Raw genomic sequence first — 23335 nt, 5'->3', positions numbered from 1 at the left:
ATTCTACTTTAGTTTGGAGTACGTTTTCACTGTGGAAACTTTCAAATCAGGCGTCAGTGGCCGGACATGCCCCCTTTTGAAGAAAAAATTCTAATCCAAAGTAGAACTGTTTTACCTGACTAGAACTGCAGAAAAAAAAATGTGGAGAATTACGATTTCTACGATAGTCCGTTCTCCACCAGTTGCTCCTAAAAATCAGGCGCAAATCATGTGGAAACTTGGGCCCTATGATTCTATAAAAACAAAATTAAAAAGAAACATCAAGTTTTATTCACAAATAAATTATGCCTTAAATATGAAATGTAATTATTTTTTGTGCATTGTGTGTTGATCACGGTGATAGGTGTTTATGTTAAGGAATGGAACATTTACCATTTCAGGTAAATGGTAAATGCAACCACTTGAATTGTAACCATTGCGACAGCAATTCAAGTTCTTGCATAGGAACAGAAGTAGACCATTGAGCCCCTCAAGCCTGCTCCGCCATTCAATGAGATCATGGCTGATCTGCAACCCAACTCCATATACCCGCCTTAATACCTTTGCTTAACAAAAAAAAATCAATCTCAGATTTAAAATTAACAATTGATCTAGCGTCAATTGCCATTTACGGAAGAGTTCCAAACTTCTACCGCCCTGTGTGTGTACAAGTGTTTTCTAATTTCACTCCTGAAAGTCTGGCTCCAATTTTTACACTATGCCCCCTAGTCCTAGACACCTCAACCAGCGGACATAGGGTAGATGGAGAGAAACTATCAGTTCACCTCAAATAGCTTGAAAACTTCGATCAGTTCACCCCTTAACATAGAAAAGAGGTGCAGGAGCAGGCCATTCGGCCCTTCGAGCCTGCACCACCATTCAATATGATCATGGCTGATCGTGCAACTTCAGTACCCCATTCCTGCTTTCTCTCCATACCCACTAATCCCTTTAGCCATAAGGGCCACATCTAACTCCCTTTTGAATTATCCAACGAACTGGACTCAACAACTTTCTGTGGTAGAGAATTCCACAGGTTCACAATTTTCTGGGTGAAAAAGTTTCTCCTCACCTCGGTCCGAAATGGCTTACCCCTTATCCTTAGACTGTGACCCCTGGTTCTGGATTTCCCCAACATCGGGAACATTCTTCCTGCATCTAACCTGTCCAATCACGCCAGAATTTTATTTGCTTCTATGAGATCCCCTCTCATTCTTCTAACTTCCAGTGAATATAAGCCTAGTCGATCCAGTCTTCCTTCATACGTCAGTCCTGCCTTCCCGGGAATCAGTCTGGTGAACCTTCACTGCACTCCCTCAATAGCAAGAATGTCCTTCCTCAGATTAGGAGACCAAAACTGCACACAATACTCAAGGTGTGGTCTCACCAAGGCCCTGTACAACTGCAGTAAGAACTCCCTGCTCCTATACTCAAATCCTCTCGCTATGAAGGCCAACATGCCATTTGCTTTCTTTACTACCTGCTGTACCTGTATGCTTACTTTCAATGACTGATGTACCATGACACCCAGGTCTCGTTGTACCTCCCCTTTTACTAATCTGTCACCATTCAGATAATAATCTGCCTTCCATTTTTGCCACCAAAGTAGATAACCTCACATTTATCCACATTATACTGCATCTGCCATGCATTTGCCCATTCACCTAACCTGTCAAGTCCCTCTGCAGCCTCTTAGTATCCTCGTCACAGTTCACACTGCCACCTAGCTTAGTGTCACCTGAAAACTTGGAGATATTACAATCAATTCTTTTGTCTAAATCATTAAATATATATTGTAAATAGCTGGGGTCCCAGCACTGAACCTTGCGGTACCCCACTAGTCACTGCCTGCCATTCTGAAAAAGGACCCATTTATTCCCACTCTTTGCTTCCTCTCTGCCAACCAGTTCTCTATCCACGTCAATACCATGTGCCTTAATTTTTCACACTAATCTCTTGTGTGGGACCTTGTCAAAAGCCTTTTGAAAGTCCAAATACACCACATCCACTGGTTCTCCCCTGTCCACTCTACTAGTTACATCCTCAAAAAATTCTCGACGATTTGTCAAGCATGATTTCCCTTTTATAAATCCATGCCAACTTGGACCGATCCTGTCACTGCTTTCCAAATGCGAGGCTATTACAGCTTTACTAATTCTAAGATGTGATTCCAGCATTTTCCCACTACTGAAGTCAGGCTAACCGGTCTATAATTCCCTGTTTTCTCTCTCCCTCCTTTTTTAAAAAGTGGGGTTACATTAGCTATCCTCCAATCCATAGGAACTGATCCAGAGTCCATGGAATGTTGGAAAATGACCACCAATGCATCTACTATTTCTAGGGCCACTTCCTTAAGTACTCTGGGATGCAGAGTAACCTTCTAAATTCGAGAATACAACCCTAATTTGTTTAATCTCTTCTTGTAATTTAACGCCTGGGGTTCGGGTATCATTCTGGTAAACCTACACTGTACTCCTTCCAAGGCCAACATGTCCTTTCTAAGGTATTATGCCCAGAACTGCTCACAGTACACTAGGTGTGGTCTAACCAGGGCTTTGGATAGCTTCAGCACAACTTCTATTCCCTTGTATTCTAGTCCTCCAGATAAAGGCCATTTTCGGGAACGGTAGCATATTGGTTATGTTTCTGGATGAGTAATCCAGAGGCTTGGACTACTAACATTGAGATGAAAGTTCAAATCCCAAGCTGTGGAATTTAAATTCAGTTAATTCAATAAATCTGGAATAAAAAGCTAGTATCAGTAAAAGGTCACCATTAAGAAACTACAGAATTGTTGTAAAAGCTCATCTGGTTCACTAATGTCCTTTAGGGAAGGAAATTTGCCACCCTTACCTGGTCTGGTCTGTGACTCCAGACCCACAGCAGTGTGGTTGACTCTTAAATGTCCTCTGAAATGGCTGAGCCAACCACTTAGTTGCAACTAACTGCTACATGAAACAATAAGAACCGGACGGACCATGCAGCTTTGACTTCGGCACTGGCTTCAGATAAGACAACGGCACATCCTGCAAAGTCCTCCTCACTAAAATCTCGGGCTCTGTGCTAAAATTGGGCGAACTATCCCACAGACTAGTCAAGCAACAGTCTGACGTAGTCATACTCACAAGAATCATGCCTTTCTACCAATGTCCCAGACTCCTTCAGCATCATCCCTGGTTATGTCCTGTCCTACCAGCAGGACAGGCCCACCAGAGGTGGCGGCACAGGGGGAGGGAGTGGTGGCCCTGGGGATCCTCAGCATTGACTCCGGACCCCATGAAGTCTCATGGCTTCAGATCAAGCATGGCAAGGAAACCTCCTGCTAATTACCACCTATCGTCCTCCCACAGTTAATGAATCAGTACTTCTCCATGTTGAACACCACTTGGAAGAAGCACTGAGGGTGGCAAGGGCACAGAATATACTCTGGTTGGGGTCCATGACGAAGAGTGGCTTGGTAGCCCCACTACTGACCAAGTTGGCCAAGTCCTGAAGGACACAGCTGCCAGACTGTGCCTGCGGCAGGTGTCGAGAGAACCAACATGAGGGAAAAACATACTTGACCTCATCCTCACCAATCTACCCGTCGCAGAGGCATCTGTCCATGACAGTATCGGGAGCAGTGACCACTGCGCAGTCCTAGTAGAGACGAAGTTCCGTCTTTAAGCTGAGGACACCCTCCATCATGTTGTGCGGCACTACCACCATGGTAAATGGGATAAATTCAGACCAGATCTAGCAGCTCAAAACTAGGCATCCATGAGGCGCTGTGCACCATTAGCAGCAGCAGAATTGTATTCCACCACAATCTGTAATCTCATGGCCCGGCATTATCAAGCCAGGCGGCCAACCCTGGTTCAATGAGGAGTGTAGAAGAGCATGCCAGGAGCAGCACCAGGTGTATCTAAAAATGAGATGCCAACCTGGGGAATCTGCAACACATGTAAACAAACAACAGAAGCAGCATGCTATAAACAGAGCTAAGCAATCCCACAACCAACGGATCAGATCAAAGCTCTGCAGTCCTGCCATATCTAGTCATGAATAGTGGTGAACCATTAAACAACGGACAGAAGGAGCAGGATCCATGAACATTCCCATTCTCAATGATGGCAGAGCCCAACCTGTGAGTGCAAAAGACAAGCCTTTGCAACCATCTTCAGCCAGAAGTGGCAAGTGGATGATCCATAGATCATCTCTCATTCTTCTGAACTCCAATGAGTATAGGCCCATACTACTCAACCTATCTTCATAAGTCAACCCCCTCATCTCTGGAGTCAACCTAGTGAGTGAACCTTCTCTGAACAGCCTCCAATGCAAGTATATCCTTCCTTAAATACAGAGACCAAAACTGTACGCAATATTCCAGGTGTGGCCTCAACAATTGTACAGTTGTAGCAGGATTTTTCTGCTTTTATACTTTATTCCCCTTGCAATAAAGGCCAACACTCCATTTGCCTTCCTGATTACTTGCTGTACCTGCATACTAACTTTTTGTGTTTAAGGACCCCCAGATCTCTCTGTACTGCAGCAATTTGCAATTTTTCTCCATTTAAATTATAATTTGCTTTTCTGTTATTTCTGCCAAAGTGGATAACCTCACATGGAGTAGTGGGACATTTGGAAAAGCATGATTCAATCAAGCAGAGCCAACATGGTTTTATGAAAGGAAAATCATTTTTGACAAATTTGCTGGAGTTCTTTGAGGATGTAACGAACAGGGTGGATAAAGGGGAACCAGTGGATGTGGTGTATTTGGATTTCCAGAAGGCATTCAATAAGGTGCCACATAAAAGGTTACTGCACAAGATAAAAGTTCACAGGGTTGGGTGAATATATTAGCATGGATAGATGATTGGCTAACTAACAGAAAACAGAGTCAGGATAAATAGGTCATTTTCAGGTTGGCAAACAGTGACTGGTGGGGTGCCGCAGGGATCGGTGCTGGGCCCTCAACTATTTACAATCTATATTAATGACTTGGATGAAGGGACCAAGTGTAATGTAGCCAAGTTTGCTGATGATATAAAGATGGGTGGGAAAGTAAAATTGTGAGGAGGACACAAAATCTGCAAAGGGATATTGACAGGCTAAGCAAATGGGCAAATATTTGACAGATGGAGCATAATGTGGGAAAATGTGAGGTTATCCACTTTGGCAGAGATAATAGAAAAGCAAATTATAATTTAAAATGGAGAAAAATTGCAAATTGCTGCAGTACAGAGGGACCTGGGGGTCCTTGTGCATGAAACACAAAAAGTTAGTATGCAGGTACAGCAAGTAATCAGGAAGGTAAATGGAATGTTGGCCTTTATTGCAAGGGGGATGGAGTATAAAAGCAGAGAAGTCCTGTTACACCTGGAGTACTGCGTACAGTTTTGGTCTCAGTATTTAAGGAAGAATATACTTGCATTGGAGGCTGTTCAGAGAAGGTTCACTAGGTTGATTCCGGAGATGAAGGGGTTGACATATGAAGATAGGTTCAGTAGGTTGGGCCTTTACTCAGAAGAATGAAAGGTGATCTTATTGAAACATATAAGATAATGAGGGGGCTCGACAAGGTGGCTTCAGAGAGGATATTTCCACTCATAGGGGAAACTAAAACTAGGGGACAGAGTCTTAGAATAAAGGGCCGCCCATTTAAAACTGAGATTAGGAGAAATATCTTCTCTGAGGGTTGTAAATCTATGGAATTCTTTGTCCCAGAGAACTGTGGAGGCTGGGTCATTGAATATATTTAAGGTGGAGATAGACAGATTTTTGAGCAATAAAGAAATAAAGGGTTATGGGGAGCCGGCAGGGAAGTGGAGCTGAGTCCATGATCAGATCAGCCATGATCTTATTAAATGGCGGAGCAGGCTCGAGGGACCAAATGGCCTACTCCTGCTCCTATTTCTTATGTTCTTATATCGGCCTCCTCCCGAGATCCCACCATCACAGATGCCAGTCTTCAGCCAATTCGATTCACTCCACGTAATAATCAAGAAATGGCTGAGTGCGCTGGATACAGCAAAGGCAATGGGCCACGACAATATCCCGGCTGGCGTGCTGAAGATTTGTGCTCTAGAACTAGCCAAGCCTCTAGCCAAGCTGTTCCAGTGCAGCTGCACACTGGCATCTGCCAAACAATGTGGAAAACTGCCCAGGAATGTCCTGTCCGTAAAAATAGGACAAATCCAATCCGGCCAATTACCGCCCCATCAATCTACTCTTAACCCTCAGCAAAGTGATGGAAGGTATTGTTAAGAGTGCTATGAAGCAGCACTCACTCACCAATAACCCTGCTCACCGATGTTCAGTTTGGGTTCTGCCAGGACCACTCGGCTACAGACCTCATTGCAACCTTGGTCCAAACATGGACAAAAGAGCTGAATTCCAGAGGTGAGGCTAGAATGACTGCCCTTAGAATCAAAGAAAAATTACAATACAGGACGCCATTTGGCCCATCATATCCGTGCCAGTTGAAAAAGAGCTATCCAGCCTAATCCCACCTTCCAGTACTAGGTCCGTAGCCCTGTAGATTACGGCTTTTTAAGTACACATCCAAGTACTTTTTAAATGTGATGAGGGTTTCTGCCTCTACCACCCTTTCAGGCAATGACTTCCAGACCCCCTTCACTCTCTGGGTGAAGGCATTTTTTCTCTTCTCCCCTCTAATCCTTCTACAAACTACTTTAAATCTATGCCCCCTGGTTATTGACCCCTCTGCTAAGGGAAATAGGTCCTTCCTAGCCACTCTATCTAGGCACCTCATATTTTTATATACCTCAACTAAATCTCCCCTCAGCCGTCTCTGTTCCAAGCAAAACAACCCCAGTCTATCCAATCTTTCCTCCTAGCTAAAGTTTTCCTGGCAACATCCTCGTAAATCTCCTCTGCACCCTTTCTAGTGCAATCACATCCTTCCTGTAATGTGGTGACCAGAACTGCACGCAGTACTCAAGCTGTGGCCTAGTGTTGTATACAGTTCCTGCATAACCTCCCTGCTCTTGTATTCTATGCCTCCGCTAATAAAGGAAAGCATTCCGCATGCCTTTGAACTACTTTATCGACCTGTCCTGCTATCTTTAAAGATCTGTGGACATGTACTCCAAGGTCCCTCTGTTCCTCCACACCTCAGCATTTTCCCATTTATTGTGTATTCCCTTGCCTTGTTGCCCATCCCCAAATGCATTACCTCACTTTTCTGGATTGAATTCCATTTGCCACTTTTCAGCCCAACTGAAAAGTTCATCGATATCTTCTTCCTGCAGTCTAGAGCTTTCCCTTTCACTGTCAACCACACGGCCAATTTTTGCATCATCTGCAAATTTCTTTCTCATGCCCCCTACATTCAAGTCTAAATCATTAATATATACTACAAAAGGTAAAGGACCGAGTACTGAGCCCTGTGGAACCCCAGTGGAAACAGCCTTCCAATCACAAAAACTCCCCTCAACCATTACCCTATGATTCTTGCCACTGAGCCAATTTTGGATCCAATTTGCCACTCTCCCTTGGATTGCATACACTGTTACTTTTTTGATCAGCCTGCCATGTGGGACCTTGTCAAAAGCCTTGCTAAAATCCATGCAAACTATATCAAAGGCACTGCTCTCATCGACCCTCCTGGTTACCTCCTCAAAGAACTCAATCAAGTTAATCAACTGCCTTTAACATCAAGGCAGCATTTGACCGGGTGTGGCATCAAAGAGCACTAATAAATTCAAGTCAATGGGAACCAGGGGAAAGACTCTCCACTGGCTGGATGCATACCTAGCACAAAGGAAGATGGTTGTGGTAGTTGAATCATCTCAGCCCCAGGACATCGCTGCAGGAGTTCCTCAGGGCAGTGTCTGAGGCCCAACCATCTTCAGCTGCATCATCAATGACCTTCCCTCCATCATAAGGTCAGAAGTGGGGATGTTCACTGATGATTGCAGCGTTCAGCTCTGTTCACAACTCCTCAAATAATGAAGCAGTCTATGCCCACATGCAGCAAGATCCTGATGACATTCAGGCTTGGGCTGATAGTTGGCAAGTAACATTCGCGCCACACAAGTGCCCAGGCAATGACTATCTCGAACAAGGGAACATTTAACCACCGTCCAATGACATTCAATGGCACTACCATAACCAAACAACATCCTGGTTGTCACCATTGACCAGAAACTTAACTGGACCAGCCACATAAATACTGTGGCGACAAAAGGACAGAGGCTGGGTATTCTGCGGTAAGTGTCTCATCTCCTAACTCCCCAAAGCCTTTCCACAATCTTCAAGTCAGGAGGCTGTTGGAATACTCTCCAGTTGCCTGGATGAGTGCAGCTCCAACAACAATCAAGGTGGTCGACACCATCCAAGACAAAGCAGCTCGCTTGATTGGCATCCTATCCACCACCCTGAACATCCCTCCACCACCGGCGCACCATGGCTGCAGTGTGTACCATCTACAAGATACACTGCAGAAATTCAGCAACGCTTCTTCGACAGCACCTCCAAAACCTACAACCTATACCTAGAAGGGCAACAGCAGCAGGCGCATAGGAACATCACCTCCAAGCTCCCTTCCAAGTCACACACCATCCTGACTTGGAAATATATCGCCGTTCCTTCATAGTCGCTGGGTCAAAATCATGGAACTCACTCCCCAACAGCACTATGGGAGTACATTCACCATGTGGAATGCGGCAGTTCAAGAAGGCAGCTCACCACCACGTTCTCAACGGCAATTAAGGTTTTGCAATAAATGCTGGCCATGGTCAACGATGCACACATCCCAAGAACGAATAAAAAATAAATTCCATTAGCCTTTTTGATTATTTTCTGTACCTGTTCATGACATTTTAATGATCTATGTACCTGAACGCACCCCTCCCCCCCCCCCACCCCGCAAGTCTCTTTGGACCGCCACTGTTTTTAGCTTTTCACCATTTAGAAAGTGCCCTGTTCTAACCTTTTTAGGTCCAAAGTGGATGATCTTTGATTTGCCACAGTTTTGCCTATTCACTTAATTTATCGATATCTCTTCGTAATTTTATGCTTTCATCTAACTGCCTAGAATGCTGCTCATCTTTGGGTCATTGACAAATTTGGACATATGGCTTTCTATGCCATCATCAAAGTCAATAAATAATGAATAATTGAGGCCCCAACACAGATCCCTACAGGACAGCACTTGTCACATCCGGCCAAATAGAGTACCTGCCCATTATGCCTACTGCCCGTTTCCTACCACTCAGCTAATTTCCTAACCAGGTCAATAGTTTGCCTTCAGTTCCATGGGCTTCTACCTTAATTAACAGTCTCTTATGTGGGACTTTATCAAATGTCTTCTGGAAGTCCATATAAAATAACATCCATAGGCATTCCCCTGTGACTACTTTAGTCACCTCTTTAAAAATTCAATCAGGTTTGTCAGGCATGACCTATCTTTCACAAATCCATGCTGGCTCTCTCTGATCAACTGAAAATTTGAGGTGTTCAGTCATCCTATCCTTAATTATAGACTCAAGTAATTTCCTGACAAAAGATAATCGACGAACTGGTCTATAATTCCTTGGTTTCTCTCACCATTCTTAAATAGCAGACTGACATGCAATTTTCCAATCTAAAGGGAAGGTTCCTGAATAGAGGAAACTTTGGAAAATTATAGTTAGGGCATCTGCAATGAGCTCACCTACTTCTTTTAAAACACTGCGATGCAAATCATCTGGTCCTGGGGACTTGTCACTCTTTAGTGCCATTATTTTCTTCATTACTGTTATTTTACTTACATTAATTTTATTGCATCCCTGTCCCCGATTCAATTAGTTTCCTTGGGATTTCCTCTACTATAAACACTGATGCAAAGCAATTATTCAACACATCCGCCATTTCCTTATCTTTGACAATATTACCGCTTCCAGTTTTTAAGGGGACAATATTACTCTTGACTACCCTCTTTTTTTCTAATATAATTGTAAAAATTGTGCACGTGATTTTGATAACCCATGCAAGTTTCTTTGCATATTCCCTTTTTGTAGCTCTAGTTCTCAAACCCAACACAAAAAGTCAACTTTGATAAGCAAGTATTTTTCACTTGGAGTTGAAAAGTGACCTAGCATACAAAGTATTTCAGAATACTATGCATCATCATCATCATCATAGGCAGTGCCTCGGAGTCGAGGATGACTTGATTCCACAATAGAAATTAGTTCTCAGGTGACTGAGGAGTCCAATGCGGGATCTACAGTCCCCATCACAGGTGTGGCAGACTGTGGTTGAAGGAAAGGGTGGGTGGGGCTCCTGGGTTGACGCACGCTTCTTCCGCTGTCCATGCTTGGTTTCTGCTTGTTATCAGCGATGGGATGCAAGGTGCTCAGCGCCCTCCCAGATACTCTTCCTCCATTTTGGGCGCTCGTGGGCCAGGGATTCCCAGGAGTCGGTGGGGATGTTGCACTTTATCAAGGAGGTTTTGAGGGTGACTTTGAAGCATTTCCTCTGCCCACCTGGGGTTTGCTTGCCATGTTGAAGCTCCATGTAGAACGCTTACTTTGGGAGATTCGTGTCGGGCATGCAGACGATGTGGCCTGCCCAATGGAGCTGATCGAGCGTGGTCAATGCTTCGATGCTGGGGACTTTGTCCTGAGCGAGAACACGGACGCTGGTGCCTCTATCCTGCCAATGGTACTTCTCCAGCGTTTTGAGGTGTCTGCAGTATATAGTCCACGACTCCAAGCCATATGGGAGGGCGGGTATCAAAACTGTCCAGTAGACCATAAGCTTGGTGCCAGATTGGAGGTCCTGGTCTTCAAACACTTTCTTTCTCAGGCGACCAAAGGCTGCGCTGGTACACTGAAGGCAGTGTTGGGCCTCGTTGTCAATGTCTGCTTTTGCTGACAGTAGGCTCCCGAGGTATGGAAAATGGTCCACGTTGTCCAAGGCCTCTGTTGTGTATGGAGAAAGAGTCAGACTGAACACTGTGAGCTCAAAGTAAAAAGTGTGACCTTAGTCTTTTATTGCAGGTCTCCAGAGTGCCTCTCCAACCTGTGAGGCCTCCTTAAATACCTGTGCTCTCAAGGGATTATGGGATCCCTAGGGACTCCAGGGGATGAGCACTCTGGTGGCTGTACAGAGGAAATACAAGTAAACATATATAACAACACTCCCCCCCGCCCCCCACTCAAAGTCAAGAGTGTAACTATTTACAATGCGAGTCGATCTGGGGCCCTTCTTGCCCTGGTTGATCGTCTGGGTATGAAAGTTGGTGTTGTTGAATCATTTCTTGGGCCCTTGCTGAGTTGCTGTGCAGCTGGCCTTCCTAGTGTGTTGGGTCCTGCTGGGCTGCTGTGGATGATGGTTTCTGCTTCGTGGTCAACGGTGGTGCCGGTTGTCACTGGTGTGTATGTTGGGGGGGGATCAAAAAAGGTAGGGTCCAAAGTGGGTTGCTCAAGATAGTCCGTGAATCTGAGTTTGATTTGATCCAAGTGTTTCTGGGGAATGAGTCCATTTGAAAGTTTGACCCGAAACACCCTGCTCCCCTCTTTGGCCACGACAGTGCCGGGAAGCCACTTGGGACCTTGTCCATAATTTAATACAAATACAGGATCATTGATTTCAATCTCGCGTGACACATTTGCGCTATCATGGTATGCACTTTGTTGAAGCCGCCTGCTCTCTACCGGTTCATGTACCCATCAGGGTGAACTAACGAGAGCCTTGTCTTAGGTGCCCTTTTCATGAGCAGTTCAGCAGATGGGATCCCAGTGAGTGAGTGGGGTCTTGTGTGGTAGCTAAGCAGGAATCGGGATAGGCGAGTCTGCAGTGAGCCTTCAGTTACCCTCTTCAAGCCTTGCTGGATGGTTTGCACTGCTCTCTCTGCCTGACCATTGGACGCTGGTTTAAACGGGGCAGATGTGACATGTTTGATCCCGGTATGGGTCATGAATTCTTTAAACTCAGCACTGGTAAAACATGGCCCGTTGTCGCTCATCGGGACATCAGGTAAGCCGTCTATAGCAAACATGGCCCACAGGCTTTCAGTCGTGGCAGCGGACGTGCTAGCCGACATTATCGCACATTCAATCCATTTGGAGTACACGTTACAACCACAAGGAACGGGCCTGCATGGTCGACGTGTACCCTAGACCACGGTTTGGAGGGCCAAGACCATAAACTTAGCAGTGCCTCCCTGGGTACATTGCTTAACTGCGAGCATGTATTACATCTGTGAACGCAGGACTCTAAGTCCGCATCGATACCGGGCCACCACACGTGGGATCTAGCTATTGCTTTCATCATTACGATGCCTGGGTGGGTACTGTGGAGGTCATTGATGAAGGTGTCGCTGCCCTTTTTGGGGACCACTACTCGATTGCCCCACAGAAGGCAGTCTGCTTGTCCAGATATTTCATCTTTGCGCCACTGGAACGGCTTTATAGCTTCCTGCATTTCCACTGGGACACTGGACTAGCTCCCGTGAAGCACACAGCTTTTGACTAGGGATAATAACTGGTCCTGGCTTTGATCTGCCAGACAGTGACGGGTGATTGCTCACTCTCAAATGCTTCCATAACCATGGCTAGATCTGCGGGCTGCACCATTTCCACCCCCGTGGTGGGCAATGGCAGCCTACTGAGAGCATCGGCGCAGTTTTCTGTGCCTGGTCTGTGGCGGATGGCGTAGTTGTATGCGGACAACGTGAGCGCCCATCTCTGGATGCGGGCCGATGCGTTGGCATTTATCCCTTTGCTCTCGGGGAACAGGGATAAAAGTGGCTTATGGTCATTTTCCAATTCGAATTTTAGCCCAAACAGGTATTGATGCATTTTCTTTATCCCATAGATACACGCTATCGCTTCTTTCTCAATCATGCTGTAGGCTCTCTCCCGGAGTCCTTAGACACACTCCCGGATGCATAAGCAACCGGTTGCAGTTTCCCGAAATCATTAGCTTGTTGCAATACACAACCGACACCATGTGACGACGTATCACATGCTTGTACCAACGCTGACATGGATCATACAACAAAAGCAATTTGTTTGAGCATAACAATTTTCTCGCTTTTATAAAGGCATTTTCTTGGCTTTTGCCCCAAACCCATTCGGCCCCTTTTCATAGTAAGACATGCAGTGGTTCTATCAGTGTGCTGAGACCCGGGAAGAAGTTACCAAAGTAGTTCAGGAGTCCCAGAAACGACCGCAGCTCCGTCACGTTCTATGGCCTCGGTGCGTTCTCAATTGCCTGCGTCTTCGCGTTGGTGGGCCTGATGCCATCCGCCGCAATCCTCCTTCCCAGGAACTCCACTTTAACCTGAGCCCCACGCGGTTGAGTCGACTAAGAACCTCCTCCAGGTTCTGCAGATGCTCGACTGTGTTCCGACCGGTGACCAAGATGTCGTCCCGGAAGACCACGGTGTGCGGGACCGACTTCAAGCTTTCTAGGTTTCTCTGGAATATCGCTGTCGCTGATCGGATTCCAAACGGGCATCTGTTATAAACAAAAAGACCTTTTTGCGTGTCGATGATTTCTCCAGTTCCTGCATCATGTAGGCTGAAGTCAGATCCAGCTTTCCTCCCGCCAGCGTTGCAAAGTGGTCATTGGTCTTTGGTCGTGGGTATTGGTCCTGCAGGGAGAAACGATTGATAGTTAGTTTGTAATCGCCACAGATTCTGATGGTGCCGCCTCCCTTGAGGACTGGCCCGCTCGTTGAACTCGATCGGGGAAATGATGCCCTCGCTTTGCAGCCGGTCTAGCTCGATCTCTACCCTCTTTCTCATCATGTACGGTACAGCTCTCGCCTTATGATGGATGGGTCGCGCCCCCGGAATTAGGTGGATCTGCACTTTTGCTCCTTGGAATTTCCGATGCCTGGTTCGAACAGCTAAGCAAATTTGTTTTAAGACCTGGGCACACGAAGTGTCATCAGCAGGCGATAGTGCTCGGACGTCGTCCTAGTTCCAGCGTATCTTTCCCAGCCAGCTCCTGCCGAGCACCGTGGGACCATCGCCCGGTACCACCCAGAGTGGTAGCTTGTGCACCGCTCCATCGTAGGAGACCTTTACGGTAGCACTGCCGATTACAGGAATCAGTTCTTTCGTGTACGTTCTTAGTTTCTTGCGAACTGGAGTTAAGATTAGCCTTGAGGCCTTGTTGCACCACAACCTTTCGAAAGTCTTTTTGCCCATGAGGGACTAGCACGTGCCCGTGTCCAGCTCCACTGACACCGGGAGTCCATTTAGTTCATCATTAAGCATTATCGGGGGTCAATTCGTGGTGAATGTGTGCACCCCATGTACCTCTGCCTCCTCGATCTGAGGCTCTGGTTCGTTGTGATCCTCCGTGGATCTGTCCTCCTCTGCAACATGGTGGTTTGCAGGTTTAACAGGCTTTGCAGCTCGCCTGCATACTCGCCTGATTACCTTGTTGACGCTGTGGGGGTGTTAATGGCCTTACATTCATCATCCTTGACGGTGGACTCAGACATCTGCGGACGTGTAGCTACAGGCATGTGTGACCTGCCCTGTGTGTTACGATTCGAAAACAACATCACTTTGTTCACAGTACTTGTAGCAGCACTTGTGTGCTGAGATTTGCGCCTCGTATTGTCACTGGTGGCAATGAACGCCTGGGCTATCGCTATGGCCTTACTCAAGGTTGGGGTCTCTACAGTGAAAAGTTTGCGAAGTATGGTTTCGTGGCCAATGCCAAGTATGAAAAAGTCTGTGAGCATTTGCTCCAAATGTCCTTCAAATTCGCAATGTCCTGCAAGGCGTCGAAGCTCGGTGACATAACTCGCCACATAACTGGCCTTCAGACATTTTGTAGGTGTAGAACCGGTACCTCGCTGTCAGAATGCTTTCCTTCGGGTTCAAATGCTCTTAGACCAGTGTGCACAAATCGTCGTAGGATTTCTCCATAGGTTGCACTGGAGTGAGCAGATTCTTCATGAGGCCATACGTTGGTGCCCCACAGACGGTGAGGAGGATCACCCTTCGTTTGGCAGCGCTCTCTTCCCCATCTAGCTCATTGGCCATGAAGTATTGGTCGAGTCGCTCCTTAAAAGTTTCCCAATCATCTTCCTCCGAGAATTTCTCCAGGATGCCCACTGTTCTCTGCATTTTTGGGTTCGCTATCTGTATCTCATCACCAGTTGTCGTGTATGGAGAAAAAGTCAGACTGAATACTGTGAGCTCAAAGTGAAGTGTGACCTTAGTCTTTTATTGCAGGTCTCCAGAATGGCTCTCCAACCTGTGATGCCTCCTTAAATAACTGTGCTCCCAAGGGATTATGGGATTCCTTGGGACTCCAGGGGATGAGCCCTCTGGTGCTGTCAGAGTAAATACAAGTATACATATATAACAGCCTCGTAATGTATTTTGATAATCGGGAGGGGGGCGGGGGAGGGGCAGTGCCGTGTGGCGGGGTCAGGTTGGTAGAGGACTTTGTCTTACAGATGTTTAGCGTAAGGCCAATGCTCTCGTATGCTTCGGTGAAGGTGTTGACGATGGCTTGGAGTTTGGCCTCAGATGGGATGACATTGGATCTGGCCTGGAGGTGGCAGAGGTTGAACAGATTCCCATCTGTTCTATAATTTAGCTGCACTCGAGCAGGGCGCTTGCTAAGGGTGAGATGAAGCATTGCAGCAAGGAAGATCAAAAAGAGCATTGGTGCGATGACATAGCCTTGCTTGACCCCGGTCCGGACGTGGATTGGATCTGTGGTGGATCCATTGGTCAGGATCACAGCTTGCAGGTCATCGTGGAGCAGACGGAGGATGGTGACAAATATTTGAGGGCAGCCGAAACGGAGGAAAATATTCCATAATTCCTCACAGTTGACAGTGTCAACGGCCTTTGTGAGGTCAAGGGCAGCCATGTACAAGGGTTGGTGCTGATCCCTGCATTTCTTTTGTCGTTGTCGCGCGGTGAAGATCATGTCCGTTATACCCCTTACTGGATGGAATCTGCATTTTGACTCTAGGAAGAGCTCTTCAGCCATAGGGAGAAGACGACTGAGGAGGACTTTTTCGATGACTTGCTTACTATACCTTGGTTGAACAACAGACCTGTTTATTGTGTCTGTTCTTTTACATACAATTCTTCCACACATTCTCACTCCAAAAGACAATTAATATGTCAACCTAGACACTCTGTACCTGACTGAATTACCAAATAGGTTTATTCAGCGTTTTTGTGTACTATTAAATACAGCCAGTTGTCCAGGTCATCTCAAATAACAAGTTTTGAACTAGGTTGTGAAAGTTTAAAAAGCGGTTACAAATTTAGATATTCTCTCAGGCTAGTCACTTACATAAGCGGTTCCAATATCTTACATTCAGGAGTGTTCCTGTAAGGTTTAATGTCCAATTGTACAATATCTTAACCCAGGGGTTTACTGAAAGGACCTCCTTGTAATCGGAACTGGATATTGTGGATTTCACGCATATCCTCCAATCTTTCTGAAGGCTAACTGCTAAACAAGAGACAAAGCCAGACATGAATTGTTAAGCTGCTTTATCATACAGACAGCAAATTAATGTATAGAACAGGTGTAATCAACTCTTACCTTCATCCCATTAACTATAAAACTCTCCTTTGAAACATAGAAAATAGGTGCAGGAGTAGGCCATTTGGCCCTTCGAGCCTGCACCACCATTCAATGAGATCATGGATGATCATTCACCTCAGTGCCCCTTTCCTGCGTTCTCTCCATACCCCTTGATCCCTTTAGCCGTAAGGGCCATATCTAACTCCCTCTTGAATATATCCAATGAACCGGCATCAACAACTCTGTGATGCTGCACTATCATGGTTCCAGTTCTACTGCTCCCAATATAGTGAGCACATCTCCTGCACCAGCTTCTTCTCCTGTGCCACAGTCAGTTCCATGGCCCCTCCTAATCCTCATTTATATGCTGTCTCTCAAAAGCATCATCTATAAGTATGGAGACAGCTTCCACATGAAAGCCAATGACGCCCAGCATTACTTCTCCACCATTAGTCTTCACTCCAGGACTGTTTGGGGGGGGCAGTCTGACTACCTGTCCAAGTTGTGGATAAGCCAGAACGTCCTCAAACTAAACATTGGCAATATCAAAGCCTTCCTATTTAGTTATTGCTCAAGGTTCCATTCCCCTCCCTGGCTGTTCACGAAGATTAAACCCAATGATGCACAGCCTTAGTGCCCTGTTCAACCCCGAGTACTCTGTTTCTCCCTCGAGGCTCCCTATCACTGAAATCTTCTTTCATACCTTCATTACCTCCAGTCTTGATTTCTTCAACACTCTCCTCACTAAGAAACTCATTCTGTTTAAAAAAGGGGGCAGACAAAAGGCAGGTAACTATAGGCCGGTTAGTTTAACATCTGTAGTGGGGAAAATGCTTGAAGCTATCATTAAGGAAGAAATAGTGGGACATCTAGATAGGAATAGTGCAATCAAGCAGACGCAACATGGATTCAAGAAGAGGAAATCATGTTTAACTAATTTACTGGAATTCTTTGAGAATATAACGAGCATGGTGGATAGAGGTGTACCGATGGATGTGGTGTATTTAGATTTCCAAAAGGCATTCGATAAGGTGTCACACAAAAGGTCACTGCAGAAGATAAAGGTACGCGGAATCAGAGGAAATGTATTAGCATGGATAGAGAATTGGCTGGCGAACAGAAAGCAGAGAGTCGAAATAAATGGGTCCTTTTCGGGTTGGAAATCGGTGGTTAGTGATCCACAGGGATCGGTGCTGGGACCACAACTGTTTACAATATACATCGATGACCTGGAAGAAGGGACAGAGTGTTGTGTAACAAAATTTGCAGATGACACAAAGATTAGTGGGAAAGCAGGTTGTGTAGAGGACACAGAGAGGTTGCAAAGAGATTTGGATAGGTTAAGCGAATGGGCTAAGGTTTGGCAGATGGAATACAATGTCGGAAAGTGTGAGGTCATCCACCTTGGGGAAAAAAAAACAGTAAAAGGGAATATTATTTGAATGGGGAGAAATTCCAACATGCTGCGCTGCAGATGAACCTGGGGGTCCTTGTGCATGAATCCCAAAAGGTTAGTTTGCAGGTGCAGCAGGTAATCAGGAAGGCGAATGGAATGTTGGCCTTCATTGCGAGAGGGATAGAGTACAAAAGCAGGGAGGTCCTGCTGCAACTATACAGGGTATTGGTGAGGCTGCACCTGGAGTACTGTGTGCAGTTTTGGTTACCTTACTTAAGGAAGGATATACTGGCTTTGGAGGGGGTACAGAGACGATTCACTAGGCTGATTCCGGAGATGAGGGGGTTACCTTATGATGATAGATTGAGTAGACTGGGTCTTTACTCGTTGGAGTTCAGAAGGATGAGGGGTGATCTTATAGAAACATTTAAAATAATGAAAGGGATAGACAAGAGAGAGGCAGAGAGGTTGTTTCCACTGGTCAGGGAGACTAGAACTAGGGGGCACAGCCTCAAAATACAGGGGAGCCAATTTAAAACCGAGTTGAGAAGGAATTTCTTCTCCCAGAGGGTTGTGAATCTGTGGAATTCTCTGCCCAAGGAAGCAGTTGAGGTTAGCTCATTGAATGTATTCAAATCACAGATAGATAGATTTTTAACCAATAAGGGAATTAAGGGTTACGGGGAGCGGGCGGGTAAGTGGAGCTGAGTCCACGGCCAGATCAGCCGTGATCTTGTTGAATGGCAGAACAGACTCGAGGGGCTAGATGGCCTACTCCTGTTCCTAATTCTTATGTTCTTACGTAGATGCTCTCTACCTGCCTTCTCTCCCTTAGCTAAGACCTACTTACCGATCTCCACCGGCTGCCCATCGCTCAAAGTATTGATTTCAATTCCTCGTCTACAAATCCTCCCGTGGTCATGCTCCACCCTACCTCTGCAACTCCTCCAGCCCTACATTCCAGCTTGTGCCTTCTGCTCTTGGTGAGTCTGTACTCCTGTGTCCTGCCCTCCCACACCTTTCCCTCCGTTCTCGTAGTGGTGGCAGGGCATTCAGCCATCAACAGTCCTGCACTCAAATTCTGTCCCTAAACCAGCATGACTTTGTCTCTCCCCATCTTCAAAAGTCTCCTCAAAGCCTACACCTTGGACCTCCCCGAACTCTTCTCTGACCATAGTCCTTCCTCTCTTGTGAAGTGTTTTGGGGTATTCTGTTACATTAAAGGTGTATACAAGGGTCAGCTGTTGATGCTGTTACAGATCTATGGGCCAAAGTGAACAATTTAAAACCTGAAATACAGACAATGCTGGAAAAGTGCAGCATGTTGATCAACATTAGAAAAAGAATGAAAGGTGAATCTTTTTTTGAGTTGGGTACTTCTCCAGTGCCAATGAAGGCCCCCATCTGAAGTATTGACCTTTTGTTCTATTTCAAACACTGACTTTCCAGCATTTTGTTTATTTCAGGCTACTGGATTTATGATTGTATTTTTCTCTCTCAGAATTAAAACGTTTCTGCTGGGAGATCAGACAGTGGCTCTTGTGGAGTATTAACATAATGCTCTTCAAACATTGGGGGGGGGGGAAGGGATGATAAAAGTATTTTAATATTTTGCAATACATCAAAGCCAGACACAGATTTCATCCATGGTCTGTGCTGTGTTAACTGATCACAACTGAGACAGTAATTGTAGTCTCGATACCCTAGGATAAGGAGGGGGAAAAGTCTGTAACCAACGTCACTAAAACAGATTATCTGTTCATTATCACATTGCTGTTTGCAGGAGCTTTCCTAACCTTCAAAAGAGGGGGTGGAGGGGAAACTTGGCATTGATTTTATATTAAAAGTAGCCAGGAATTCATGCTGATCCAATTAAAATTACTGAATTAAAATTGCAACTTTGGTATGAATAGGTGCACTGTTCCATAGTAAGAAACATGTTGCAAGTCATTGCTGTGTATGCGGTATTATGGGGTGGCTGCAATGTCTATAAGACGCACCTGCACATCTCAATATGGCGTATGAGGTTTGTGAATATTTGCCTGAATCAAAAATAAATCAATGTCATATAAAATGAGAGAAGAACTGGAGTCAGTCGTTTAAAAGAGGAGGCTTGACAGGGCAGATGCAGAGAGGATGTCTCCCCTTGTGGGGGAATCTAGAACTAGGGGGCATAGTTTCAGAATAAGGGGTGGCCCATTTAAAACGGAAATGAGGAATTTCTTCTCTGAGGGTCGTGAATCTTTGGAATTCTCAAGAACAATGGAGGCTGGGTCATTGAATATATCTAAGGTGGGGATAGACAGATTGTTGAGCGATAAGAGTGAGTCAAAGTGTTATGGGGAGCAGGCAAGGAAGTAGAGTTAAAGCCAAGATCAGATCAGCCATGATCTTATTGAATGGCGGAGCAGGCTCGAGGGGCCTAATGGCCTACTCCTGTTCTTATTCTTATGTTCTTATAACTCTCTGCGGTAGGGAATTCCACTGGTTAACAACTCTGAGTGAAGAACAGTAAATATAATAAAAACATACTACACTATTATTGGGCTCACTTAATTTTTCCTGGTCAATCTTTTGGATTCTCACCAGCTCTGGGCTTGATGGACAAGATTTCCTTCACTAGGATAAGCTTCCTCCATCTTCAATGCCTACAGCCTATGGCTTTTAAAAAAATATATACACACATAAAAGAAAACTGCAAATACACGGTTTTAAAACCCTTAAAACATTTCTTATTCCCAAATCCTTTCCATGAAGTAAAGAAAAATCCTGACAAAGGTTATACCAGTCAGTTGAACTCCTTTGAATGGCTTTTCAGTAATAGTGATGCATGTATGATAGTTCACACTTTAACTCGATGTCAACACAGATCAAAATTATAAATAACTAAAATATTAAATGCAATAACTTTATGCTTCACTGCAGTCTGATATTGCCAATCTGTGAGATTAAGGCAACATCTAATACAACTACATTAACACATACACAAAGACCTGTTGAAGACCATGACCATCATCAGTGGGGGGGGGCGGGGGGGGGCGACGACATCAATGAGGGCTGCCGAAAACAAGACTGTTCACAATAGATTGTAAAGTTGATTAACTGCCGGTGATATATATCTCATGTTCCTAGAATTCATATAATTATTTTCCTCGGATGATTTGTTTATTAGCAATGAACAGCTTGACTGGCTGCTTTTTAGATATGCTTCAGGCAATGCCACGGTAACATAGCCAATTTCCCTGTATGCAGTGGCAGAAGATTTTAAGTGATGTAATGTGGCAACTATGGACAAAAATAATCAATTTTGTCACATCAGCATCAACCAATCCCAGGAAAGGTATAGCAGTTAAATGCAGAATTAAGTTCCCTTCAAGTTACATTTCAAGAGTGCTAAAGCTGGTCACATTGTGGGCATGATTTATATTGCAGTGTTACTTTTTAGTTACATTTTGCTCACAACGGTTTGAAATCTTCATTTCAGTCAGAAGCTTGGGAGAGTAAAAAGCAACTTGTTACACCAAACAGAATGTTGTCCATATTCAGCCTAGACAATGAAAACCCATTTAAACCTTCCTTTGAACAATCCAACCCCATTGTGTATGGATGAACCTATTCATTTTGAGAGCATTGAGAAGTTCCAGCTTGCGGAAAGGAAGGGAGAGGGAGGCAGGAGTCCAATAATTGTCAGTTCTACTGGCCAACCCCTGGACAGGGGGGAGGGGGGAGGGAGGGAGAGTTTGGAATTACAACTCTGTTGCATCAATGTAATCTCTAAAATAAACCAGCTTCCTAATTATTCATCTGGCTCAGCTCACCAAAGCATTCATCAGTTCCACCTCTTAGAAGATTGCGGAAATCCATGCGGTTAGGCAAGTTAGATTACAATTACAGGTACTACATACAACACAGACATTTATTGATCTAGCCCCAGGTCATCGTATTGCAATGCTAACAAGAATAGATAATTGTACAAGGAAGGTAAACCCCCAATCCTAAGGGACTCGAGATCTGCTTACAGGTAGGATCAGTGATGCTTAATCTGCGAGTAGACCACAAATTTGTAACGCGCCAATATGATCTAACCTCAGAAGAATACCCCTACCAAATGGGTTTCATTTCTCCATTTCCTACATCAGCCTCTACGAGATTGCCAACTTAGTATCAATTGTTGCCAAATTAGGGATAGTTTTGTGCAAAAAGTTCATTCCAACAAACTGGATTTCTACTGCCAAAGTTCATTTCATAAAGGACCTTTACAGTTAGTATCACTTTTAACCAAAACAAATATCAATGAAACCAATCAATACATGCAGTAAGATGCTAAAGTAATTCAAAATGATACAAATTGAAGGTAATATAAACACAGTAAACATCCAAAGTGGACAATTTATTAGAATGCTGTTGACTGATGCATTGCATACATATTTATTGATGTTCCACAGCAGATGAAAAACTTAGAGGAATTCTTAATAAAGACACACTGCAAGAGAGACCAACTTCAAGATACAGCAGCACATCAGCCATACTGCCACGAAATCCTTAGTAGTGGGAAAAATGTTGGAATCAATCCACTAAGAATGAAATAGCAGCGCATTTGGAAAGCAGTGACAGAATCAGTCCAAGTCAGCATGGATTTATGAAGGGGAAATCATGCTTGACGAATCCTCTGGAATTTTTTGAGGATGTAACTAGCAGAGTGGACAAGGGAGAACCAGTGGATGTGGTGTATTTGGACTTTCAAAAGGCTTTTGACAAGGTCCCGCACAAGAGATTGGTGTGCAAAATCAAAGCGCATGGTATTGGGGGTAATGTACTGATGTGGATAGAGAACTGGTTGGCAGACAGGAAACAGAGAGTTGGGATAAACGGGTCCTTTTCAGAATGGCAGGCAGTGATTAGTGGGGTGCCACAGGGCTCAGTGCTGGGACCCCAGCTCTTTACAATATACATTAACAATTTAGATGAAGGAATTGAGTGTAATAGCTCCAAGTTTGCAGACGACACTAAACTGGGTGGCGGTGTGAGCTGTGAGGAGGATGCCAAGAGGCTGCAAGGTAACTTGGACAGGTTAGGTGATTGGGCAAATGCATGGCAGATGCAGTATAATGTGGATAAATTTGAGGTTATCCATTTTGGGGGCAAAAACACAAAGGCAGGATATTATCTGAATGGCGGCAGGTTAGGAAAAGGGGAGGGGCAACGAGACCTGGGTATCATGGTTCATCAGTCATTGAAAGTTGGTCTGCAGGTACAGCAGGCGGTGAAGGTGGCAAATGGTATGTTGGCCTTCATAGCTAGGGGATTTGCGTATAGGAGCAGGGAGGTCTTACTGCAGTTGTACAGGGCCTTAGTGAGGCCTCACCTGGAATATTGTGTTCAGTTTTGGTCTCCTAATCTGAGGAAGGACGTTCTTGCTATTGAGGAAGTGCAGCGAAGGTTCACCAGACT

The 23335-nt window shown here is 45.1% G+C and overlaps 1 protein-coding gene across 2 annotated transcripts in view; it reads right to left on the bottom strand.

Annotated features, from left to right (window-relative positions):
* Positions 1-23335, bottom strand: part of LOC139259858 (juxtaposed with another zinc finger protein 1-like) — a 175787-nt gene that overhangs the window by 117930 nt on the left and 34522 nt on the right. The window lies entirely within an intron of this gene.

This window comes from Pristiophorus japonicus, chromosome 3 (assembly GCF_044704955.1).
Source record: "Pristiophorus japonicus isolate sPriJap1 chromosome 3, sPriJap1.hap1, whole genome shotgun sequence".
In the NCBI taxonomy this organism is placed as follows: domain Eukaryota; kingdom Metazoa; phylum Chordata; class Chondrichthyes; family Pristiophoridae; genus Pristiophorus; species Pristiophorus japonicus.
The sequence above is the reverse complement of the archived record's forward strand: the minus strand, read 5'-3'. Positions and strand labels throughout refer to the sequence as shown.